Raw genomic sequence first — 11,490 nt, 5'->3', positions numbered from 1 at the left:
GGCACACTGCATCATCTATTTGGGAAATAGCTCACATGTGAATCACAGAGCAGTTACTGTTGTTTTTCTTCACTGAAATTCAAACTTTTTGAACATTTGATTTGATACATGCAAAAATGTTATTTTTAATTTAAAGGCAAGTATAAAATGTATGTTCACTTACTTTGTTTATTCTGAAACAAAAATGTGAATATTTTTGATATAAAAATAATTAGTATGTACAGTCTATGGTAAAAATTATGTTTGCTTGCTCTAGGAGATAGCTTTCTTCCAGATTTGGAAAGAAATGTCATTTAAAAAGCTGAAATGTTTTCTTTGGTTCTTACATGATTCAGAGATAAGACATTTTGCTGCAACTCAACTAGTTCTTGCTTTAGCCCAAACGTGGAATGCCCAGTGAATGGAACAGTAATGGTGGGCAGAGGTTTCACACATGCGGTGGCATAAACCCTGGGAACCAGCCATCCCAGGAGTCTCTACTAACCACCGCAGCCCCCATGCTGAGGCGGCTCTACCACAAACTCTACCATATGTACCTATTTTGCTCACACTCTCGCATTGAGCTTCAGGCCTGCCAGCTTGCCACAGAGAAAAAGAGCGTAGCTTTTTTTTTTTTTCCACCTGACACTAAACGCACACACAATGAGCCACATTCAACTTATCTTTGATGTAAGGTGTCTCTTGAAATAGACTGTTGTTATATTACCGGTGGACGTGTTTAGGAAGAGGGGTTTAATATGGATTTGGGGTTATCGGTTTACAGAGCACAGAACTTCTAGGACTTTTTCCAAGTAGACTGCCGATGCCCATCTAGTTTTTCATGGGGCATGCCAAGAAAGCTAGTTATTTCTACTTTCCTTCAGTCTGTGTGCGCATGGCCCTGTCTCTGGCCTCCCTCTCTCTGGAAAAAAATGGACACTAGGATTTCCTGTTCCTGACAGACTGTTACACACCCATCCCTCCATCTCTCACCGGCTGGACTTCCTGTCTTTGTATCAGCCTGAACGTACCACAGCACACAGATATACATGCTCCCATCACCAGCTCTCTAGTCTTATGAGTGTTTGTGCAGCTTGCCATTGCTCATGTGCCATCTGTGTTTGTCTTCTCCCTTGCCCATATGTGTAACTTCATGGATCACACTACTTCCTGCTGTGAACAGAAAGCAACTCTAAAAGGTTTTTATCTTAAAAAGACTTAAATTCAAATAACAGTTGTTCAGATAGACTTAGTACGGGGAGTGTGTGACTGTTTGATATCTTTTTGACCATCATCTACATGGCATGTGTTCTTTCAGCTTGGCGCAAACAGTTCCATCCTCTCACTACAAAGTACTGTATAATTATATTCCTGTTTAAGTATTTTTCCAATGTCCCGTCACATTAGGCCCAGGATCGCTTGAGTGGTGGTAGCTTTAGTTTCCATCCATAGACTTTAGTGAATGTAAAGATCTCTAAGTGAGGTCTTAAAAATGATCAGCTCTTTTCTTTTTACTTGCTGGAAAAAATTGACAGAAGCTGGAGAATTTGAAACTCTTAAAGGCCAACCAAATTAAATTGTTGAAATTATCATTGTTAGTGCAAATCTTAGGATGGTTTTGAGAAGACTTAAAGGATGTTGGACACTTCCAGTTGAATATATGAGCAATAGCATGCATGTGTTTGTATGATATTGCTCTTGCTTTAGCACTGCTGATTTGGCCAGCGGGTAATCATATGAGATGTTATAATGTCATGTTTCGATCTCTCTCTAGGACTGTCGGAAATAGTGCAAGGTAGCGACACCAGCTACAGACGCCCTGTGGCTCTACAGGCAGGACAAGGGTCATTACGGGCACCTGGGACATGATGTGTGGAAACCAAGCACAGGTTTGAGAACATCATTCAAATACCATTTGGAACATCTGCTAAAATTTCAGAAATAAATCATCCTTTATACAAAACCGGATGCTTTGCACTGTGAAATGCATCATATCATTTAGCACAGTATGTTTACTAGTAAGTATAATGTGCTCCTGATGTTATCTAATGAGCCTGACATTGTCTTGAATTCATGGCATATAGAATATAGGGAAAATCAAAGCTTTCCTCGAAAAAGAATGAGACCATATATATAGAAAGAACAGTTCAGACAGCTGCTATCCTGTGCACTTCTGTTTTCCTTGGATCACCAGGAGTTTCTCTACATGTTCTCAATCCAGGCTTTATCTTCTGTCCCAGACAGGTGAGGGGCACCCAAACTCAGGTGGCTTCCAGGTAGCTTAACACTCTCTCTTAAATGAGCACACTCACTGAAAACTTCAGCAGTGAATTTAAGAGAATCTAGGTTGAAAAAATGAGGTCTGCAAACTTAAGGTGGTCTACTAGCCTGACAAAGGTTAAACCTGACCACCATATTTTAATGTGCTACTTCAGATTATCATAATAATTTTTCTAAACGGCATGTTCCTCTGTCCAAACTCATTTAAACCCACAAACACACCAGTACAATGTCTGCTCTGTTTCCATCTGACCCCAGTCCATAGGGCTAAAAGACTAGCTCTTTTAAGCTTTATCTTGATAAATCAGACTGATCACTCTGTATTTAAGTTTCTACTGTGCTGGAGCAGCACAAACCCTCAATAATGCTCCAAACCGCAAAGCAGAGAGACAGGCTGAGAATGTGTCATTAGAGGGTGAGCTATATCAGAACTCTGGTTTAAACTGGTTGTCTCATTTTAGTCATAATATACTAGAAATAACCTTTCCTAATAGATTTAGGAATATCTTGCCTGGTTCTTCAGTACACACACAGATTTGAATAAAATGCAAATAGGCAATCATTAAAATAATTAGTGCTGCTGTCTCACACTCTCGCAGATGACACACATCAAGATACAACACACACACATTGGTTTTTATCTTTTTCAGGATAAATATTCCTTTATCCAAAATTAAAAAAATAATAATTCACTGCATGTTGGGTTAAATGTTAAAAGTTAAAATGCCTTTAAATGCCATTGAATATTTGTCATCTACTATAGTTTAAATGACTTTTTATGCGCAGTCAAGTCTGATGACACTGTTATCAGGAGGTCACTTATTGTATTATTGTCAAAGATTGTTGTTAATAAAAAGATGATGTTAAATGTATTTTCTGGGTAGTCAACAGCATACATATAGCTTGGTTATTTGATGTACCTGAATATTCCTTTAAAAGCACTCACACCTTCCTAAGAATAATAGTTTGTTTTTGACTTTGATTAGCGTAAGTTGCTTCCTTCCAGAACACACCCTGGAAATGTTTTTTATGAATGAGCTTTTTGTGTGTATGAAGCCACTGTATTCCTGTTCTTACATCTCTAACCGCGAATTAGGAGTTGGAATAAAGAAGGTATTGACATTGTCCTCTTTCATCCCGCCCTGGCAATCGTTACAGGGCGTCACGGTCGCTCGGGATGTGGCACACTGGAAATGGCTGTGTCTGTTATTACTGCCGGGTGTGGGCCGTCTGTTTCTTGTTTTCGGGGGGTCTGTGTGGTGTTACTTCCCACCTGGCCCCTGCGCTGGGTGCTGGGCGTGGAAACCGGGCGATTGGAGGCTGGGAGAGTGAGCGCATTCTGCACTATTTACTCTGATGAAACCGTCAGAAGCTCCAAGATTTAAGAGAACTTGAACTCATCCCACCACCCAAGCATCTTAATGAAGTTCATCATATAGTTAAGGACACTAGTATGTTCATACAAAGCCTATAGCAGTACTTTGAATTCACCTTAGCCATTACTCATTAATCTCTTTTATGTGCATGGTGTGACCAGGATGCTTTACAGGCGTGGACCAGCACAATACACCTCAGGTGTCAGGTCACGACTTTTTGCCCTCTCTCTCTCTTTCTCTCTCTCTTTCTCTCTCTTCTCTTTCTACCATTTTCCATCGCATTACATTTGTTATCAGGCAACACAGAGTGAGCCAATCTTAATAATTAGACAGTGAAGTGTGTCATACTTGGCGTTTTATTCATAAGCCAATTGTCCTATCCCTAAAAACACACATGAAAAGAACTGATTCTTGCAGACACATTTCTCGGCATCAAAGGTTGTTTTCTGAGCTTTGGCTGTCAGTGTGCATTGAGCAGAACAAAGCAGCCGCTCGTGATGGGTAAGCCTGTGTTGTGATTTGAACGATAAAGCATTGTTTTTCCGAATTCGATAAATTTGACATTGTACGGTTCGCAGTCTAGTTATCAAGATATGATGCAAACCACTGAGCTGTTAGCATGAAGTTAGCCGATGCTTCGAACTCATATCAGTCTTACTGCTTTAAGCACTATTCGGGCCCTGCCATTGCTTACACTATATGAAAGAACCATTTAAGTAACAAAGTATTTTTTTCAATTTGCATTCAGCAAGTTTGTGTATCTAAAGATTCTGCTAACTGGTGATGGAGACTTTATAACTGAACTGAAGAATCTGATCGCACTGCTGAAAGGAAAACTGTAACAGAGACAGAGGGACTGATGCTAGTTGGTTCTCGTAAATTCTGAAGCTGTAAAACCATATTTTCATAATATCATAATGCTTCTCTTTGGCAATACATGTACACTACAATGGATATAAAAATTAGATTCCACTATTAGATTTCATTTTATTTGAATACTAATACCGGTATTAATATAAAAGTTTTTGTGTGTACTATTACACAGTGAACATTAGAAAATTGTTTAACACTGTTTGATACTTCACGGCTCATAGCTCTTGGAAATTTTGATGGCCTTATCTGTAAAGATTTTACCTTGTACAGGCTAATATCTTGTAATACATACATTACACAAAAACAATTTAGGTTTTAAGGCATAAAAACAAATTGATGCGATCAGCAAATGTCCTGAATGTGCTGAATTTCTCCAACTGCCCCACTTTTATTGTTGTGCCTCTATTGAATTACATTTGCTACTTGATTAAGAAAATTTTTATAAATGAATATGTGTATCTGCTATGAAATGGTTTATCATCTATTTGTTTGCTCTGTCAGATCTCAGATGGCATACAGACAGGTGCTGTCACAGTACAAAAACTCAACACGAAGCCTGGGCTCAAGTATGAGGTGGAACGCCCTGCCTGGACTCTCTGCTTTTTACACAGACATGGATCAGATCATCACGCCCAAAGAACAGTACATTTCTGGAAAGATCCGTGGTAAGAGAAAACACATACATTGCACCACACTTTGTGCTTTAAAAACACAACTTTAGTAAAAAGCAAAACATGTATTTGTGACAATTAAGATCTTAAGATTCTATAATTATGTATAATAATGCTTTATCATCAGCCTTTCTTGTGTTCTGGATGATTCAGTATTAAAGATACTTTTTGAATACAATAAAATTGTGACTTCCATTTAATACACAGATTATGCCACAATTTATTTGAATATACCCTATTCTTGTGCTGCACAGTCTTTTCACTTTTTCAGTCTCACATTTTTTCCACACAGATCCTTCTTTTCATTGAATTGTCCCATCAACATAGTTTGACTTTAACCTAAAAAGCTTTGACCTTCCTTACCATATAATGTAGGTTTGGCAAGAGTACTACATTTTTCTTTGTGTCATTTGTGGCTAGGGACTGTGTTCCCAATCATAACACATTTCAAATAACACAAGCTAAATGACTTTGACAGCATAAGCTTGAGTATTTGTATGAGCCTTAAATTACTTTAGAGTCCTTCATGTGTTTCAGGACGCTCCTCTTTTTTCTCTTAGCTAATAATAGGGTTGTTTTGACTCACAGGGCAGGTGCTTGTCACTTGTCTGCAGAGATGCTCAAGGCTCATTATTTGGCCTAGTCTTAAGTTTGGTAATTGAGTCTTTTTCTAAAATGTCATTTTGTAGACACGAAGAAATCTATCAAACATTCGAACATAAAAGCACCCTTGTAGCTCAGATATTCTTCTCACCTAGTAAACCAACACATGTGGAACTTCATGTGCTCTAAACATTTCCCATGAATTTAACGCAACCCTTAGATATTTTTTTTCTATAAGAGCATTCTAGTGCACTTTATATTTGTTTGTCTGAATACATTGGTGGTTGTCTGTACGAATGTAGCTTCAGAGAAGCAAGGTTCAGCTCCTACATCCACTCCATCCTGGAGGCCTCATGGAGCCTTACCAGCAGAGGATTCTCTGAAGTGAGAGAGATCCTCCGCGAGCTGGTGGAGGTTAGCAAAAACACGATGAACGAGCAGCAGCAGTGAGAAACTGGGAGAGGTGAGGCAGCTTTATTACCAATGTTAATGTTATCGAGCCTTTTTAAAGCAACAGCTAACTCAAAATCCTTTATAGCATACGGACAAGATTTCCTGATGTGTTGGCCTTTCCATCCGGTGAAGATGCAGAGCTGTTATGAGAAGATGGAGGCATTGAACCCTCGAAGGCCTCCAGCAGATGTGGAGGGTCCAGTCCTCCGTGTTCATCCAGAGAGTCAGATCCTCATGAGACAGGTGTCTTTCCTCTGTTTTTAAATATTAACTAAAAAACTTCATGGAAGTTTTGCAGTACTTGGCATTAGCACTTGGAATCGATGATATTAACTATTACATAGTTCGTATTAATGTTTTTTGTGCCTAAAAACAAAATAAAACAAGCATTCACATCGATTTAGCAGTGAGCTGCATGATGAATCAATAAGCATTTAATGCATATTAAAGAGCAGTTTATTGTTAATGAGCGCTCACCCTGAGATAATACCTTTTATTGGGCTGTATGGGATTTAAGACCCATACAAACAAAGTATACACTACGTTGTTCGACAGCAATTTTTAAAAATAAATAAATAAAATACCAAGTGAAATGGATCACGTTTATCAGTTAATTCATCGTATATTCTTTATTTTTTGGTATATAATATCCTATAGTCATCTTATTTTATATGAATGCAGAAAATGTGCATAGTATTACTTTACTTTGTGATATGTTATTCAAAATAAATGCTTGTCCTAAGAATTCTATCATTTACAAATAAACCATCAACCGATGATAATCCTTTCTTTAAAAATGTTCTATTGATGTATGTAAAGCAATGGACAACGCAGACACGCTTGAGCAGCTGGTCCAGGAGTTCAGACGCCACAGTGGAGAGGTGATCTCTGCAAGACCATCCACGCTGTCAGACAGAGTGCTCAAAGTAAGTGTTAGCTTGGTCTGCTCTGCTCTCTACAGAGCTGAAATAGGTTTCTGGCTACGCAGCCCTGCTCATTGCTGTATTAGACACCTCATTCATTAAAACTTGGTTTAAATTCTGTTTTGTTTGTGACCTCAGAAATATGATTACTGGCTGAGCAGCACAGTGAGGAAGAAGTTCTTCAGAGAGCTTTGCTTCAGATCATCATACCGCACATGCTGAAACAGCTCGGCCTTCCATCCTGTTCACCGTTCGCATAAGGAATCAGCCTCTGACTTTTAGAAGTGCTGTTCTGTGTCTTAAAAATTTTTTTTTACATTTTTCCTACTGTGTCGATCTTTTAACATTTGAGATATTATTGGGGTTATTATTATTATTATTATTATTATTATTATTACTATTATTATTTGTAATCGTAGACTTATTTATTAATTTCAAAATTTAATTTCATTAAATTCAAATTTATTTACTTTATTGTTATCAATAGTAATATTGGTGCTGCAGATCATAGTGATCTACACATTAATACTAAATTATCTGATTACCAACAATATTTCACAGCTATCATCACCACTACTATTATTATCACAAATTTGGTGGCTTATTAATATTAATAATAATAATAATAGGTGGTAGCAAGCTTTTTTTTTTTTTTTTTTTTTAAACCAGATAATATTTTATAATAATAATAGAAATGAGATGACTATAAAATACAAAATTCTGGTTTACAAATATACAACCACCACTACTGGTTATTAGAGCAGTAATATTATATGGAATTGATTTTAATAATAATAACAATATCCGTTATTCTAATCTATTTATACCGTGTCTGCACACACCATGGCGCTGCTAATGATAGTAGTAAAAATGTCATAAACACTACCACTACCACCACTCACATTATAATTCTATACTTCATTACATATTCAGTAGTATGTAGTATGTATAGCAGTAGTAGTAGTAGCATGTGTAGTCTAGTAGAGCAGTATGTGTAGTAAAGTAGAGTAGTATGTGCAGTAGCAGTAGGAGAAGTATGTGTAGTGGTAGAGCATATGTGCAGGCAGAGTAGAGTAGCATGTAGTGGCAGGAGTAGTATAGTATGTAGTGGCAGGAGCAGGAGTAGTATGTGTAGTGGTAGAGCAGGAGTAGTATGTGTATGGAGTAGGAGTAGCATGTGTAGTATAGAGTAGGAGTAGTATGTGTAGGGTAGGGAGTAGTATGTAGTGGTAGGAGTAGGAGTAGTATGTAGTAGATAGTGTAGTGCAGAGCAGGAGTAGCATGTAGCAGGAGCAGGAGAGACAGAGTAGTATAGTATAGCATGCAAATAGTAGGAGTAGTATGTGTAGTAGGTGCAGTATGCAGAGGAGAAAAGAGTAGATAGTAGAGAGATGTGTAGAGTTAGTATGTAGAGAGTAGTATGTAGTAGAGTAGTATGTAGAGAAAAGTGTAGTAGGAGTAGTATGCAGAGAGCAGTGTAGTATGTGCAGTAGATAGTGCAGAGGCATGTGTAGCAGGAGCAGTGTATGGGCAGTGAGGAGCAGTGTAGCATGCATGAGGAGTAGTAGGAGCAGTAGTAGTATGTGCAGCAGCAGGAGCAGTAGAGCAGTAGTAGTAGTAGGAGCAGAGCAGTGCCGTGTAGATATAGCAGAGGGACAGTATGCAGGAGGATAGAGATGAGCAGTAGTAGGAGTAGTATGTGTAGGAGGAGTAGTAGGATGAGTAGTATGTGTAGGAGGAGTAGCACAGTAGGAGGAGCAGTAGTAGAGAGTAGTATGTGTAGAGAGTAGTATGTGTAGGAGTATAGTATGTGTAGCAGTATGTGTAGTAGTATAGTATGTGTAGGAGGAGTAGTATGTGTAGGAGGAGTAGTATGTAGGAGGAGTAGTATGTGTAGGAGTATGTGTAGGAGGAGTAGTATGTGTAGAGAGTATAGTATGTGTAGTAGAGGCGAGGTATATGTGGAGTAGTAATGTGTAGTATGTGTATGTGTAGCAGAGTAGTAGTAGGTGTAGCAGAGTAGTAGGTGTACAAAGATGTGTAGCAGAGTAGGAGTATAGCAGAGTAGAGTTATGTAGCAGATAGAGCATGTGTAGTATAGGAGTATAAAGAGCAGAGCAGGAGCACGTAGCAGGAGTAGGAGGCAGAGAAATGAGTAGCAGTATGTGTAGTCGGAGAGCAGTATGTGTAGTCGGGAGTAGCAGTATGCAGTCGAGCAGCAGCATGTGTAGCCGAGTAGCATGGTATGTGAAATGAGTAGCAGTATGTGTAGCCGAGTAGCAGCATGTAGTCAGGAGGCAGTATGTGGCATGTGTAGCAGAGAAGACAGGTAGCAGGAGTAGTGTATGTAGCAGGAGCAGGTAGTATGTAGCAGGAGTAGTGTAGTAGGTGTAGCAGGAGAGTGTAGGTAGTAGGTGTAGCAGGAGTATGTGTGATGTGTACAGGAGAGTAGTGTAGCGTATGTGTAGCAGGAGTAGTATGTGTAGCGTATGTAGCAGGAGTAGTGACAGGAAGGTATAGGTAAACAGAGTAGTATGTGAAGAAGGAGTGTGTATATGGAGTAGTATGTGTAGGCGTATGTGTAGCAGGAGCAGTATGTGTGTAGCGATGTGCAGGAGTAGACATGTAGAAATGATATGTAGCAGGAGTAGTATGTGTAGCTGATGTGTAGCAGGAGTAGTATGTGTAGCTGTATAGTAGCAGATAGTAGGAGATATGTGTAGCAGTAGAGGAGGGAGAAGGTGTAGCAGTAGGAGGAGGAGAAGATGCAGCAAAATAGGAGGAGGAGTAGTATGTAGCAGCAGGAGGAGGAGTAGTATGTGTAGGAGTAGGAGGAGATGTGTAGTAGGAGTAGTATGTGTAGTAAGAGTAGTATGTGTATAAGTAGTGTGCAAGAGTATATGTAGTAAGTAGTGTAGTATGAGTAGTATGAGTAGTATGTGCAGTGTAGTATGTGTAGTATGTGTAGTAGATAGTATGTAGTATATAGTGTAGATGTAATATAGAGTAGTATGAGTAGTGTAGTATGTGTAGAGAGTAGTGTAGTATGTGTAGTAGATAGTATTGAGTAGTGTAGTAGAGTAGTATGAGTAGTGTAGTATGAGTAGTATGAGAATATGAGTAGTAATATAGTATGTGTAGTAGAGTAGTATATAGAGTAGAGTAGTACGTAGCAGGAGCAGAGTAGTACGTGGTGAAGAGGGAGAGAAAATGCAGCAGTGAGTAGAGTAGCACGGTAGCAGACAGAGAGAGTATATCGCAAAGGAGAGTAGCACGTAGCAGGAGTAGAGTAGTGCACGTGGTAGCAGGAGCAGAGAGTATGTGTAGCATGTGCAGCAGGAGTAGTATGTGTAGCAGGAGTAGTATGTGTAGGCAGGAGTAGTATGTGTAGCAGATAGTATATGTAAAGAAGGTATATGGGTAGTATGTATAGAGTACAGTAGCAGGAGTAGAGCATGTGTAGTAGTATAGTAGTCGATAGAAATATGTAAGAATGAGTAGCAGTAGGTGTAGCCGAGAAGTAGTAGGTGTAGCAGGAGTAGTAGGTGCAGCAGGAGTAGTAGGTGTAGCAGGAGCAGTAGGTAGCAGGAGTAGTAGGTAGCAGGAGAAGATGTGTAGCGATGTATATGAGTAGTAGGTAGCAGGAGAAGCATGAGCAGTGTAGCACGTGTAGCAGGAGCTATAGTAGAGCAGTAGAGCAGTAGGTGGTAGCAGAGTAGTAGTAGGTGTGAAAGAGGAGCAGTAGCAGGTGGAGAGTATAGCAGTAGGTGCAGCAGAGTAGTAGCAGGTGCAGCAGAGTAGTACAGGCAGCGTATGTGCATATGAGTAGTAGGAGAAAATGTAGTTATGAGCAGTAGGAGTAGCACGGTAGCAGAGTAGTAGGAGTTAGCACTGGGTAGTTGGTATAGTAGGAGTAGTACGTAGTATGTGTAGTAGGAGTAGTATCATAGTAAGAGTAGTAGTATGTGTAGTATGGTATAGAGTAGTGTAGTATGTGTAGTAGGAGTAGTGTAGTGTGCATGTGTAGTAATGCAGAGAGAGTAGTATGTAGTGTTATAGTGTAGCATGTGTAGCAGGAGTAGTGATATGTAGCAGAGTAGTAGGTGTAAAGAGAGTAATATAGTGTAGCAATGGTAGTAGAGCGTGTAGAGCAGTAGAGTAGTATGTGTAGTAAGAGTAGTGTAGCAGGTGTAGTATATAGCAGTAGGTGCAGCAGAGCAGCAGTGCAGGAGTAGTAGTAGGTAGCAGCAGCAGTAGGTGTAGCAGAGTAGTAGTATGTAGTAGTATGTAGCAGAGTGCATGTGTAGTGTTATATAGTAGGTGTAGTAAGAG

The sequence above is a fragment of the Puntigrus tetrazona genome, chromosome 21 (assembly GCF_018831695.1).
Source record: "Puntigrus tetrazona isolate hp1 chromosome 21, ASM1883169v1, whole genome shotgun sequence".
NCBI lineage: Eukaryota > Metazoa > Chordata > Actinopteri > Cypriniformes > Cyprinidae > Puntigrus > Puntigrus tetrazona.
Note: the sequence above shows the minus strand (reverse complement) of the source record.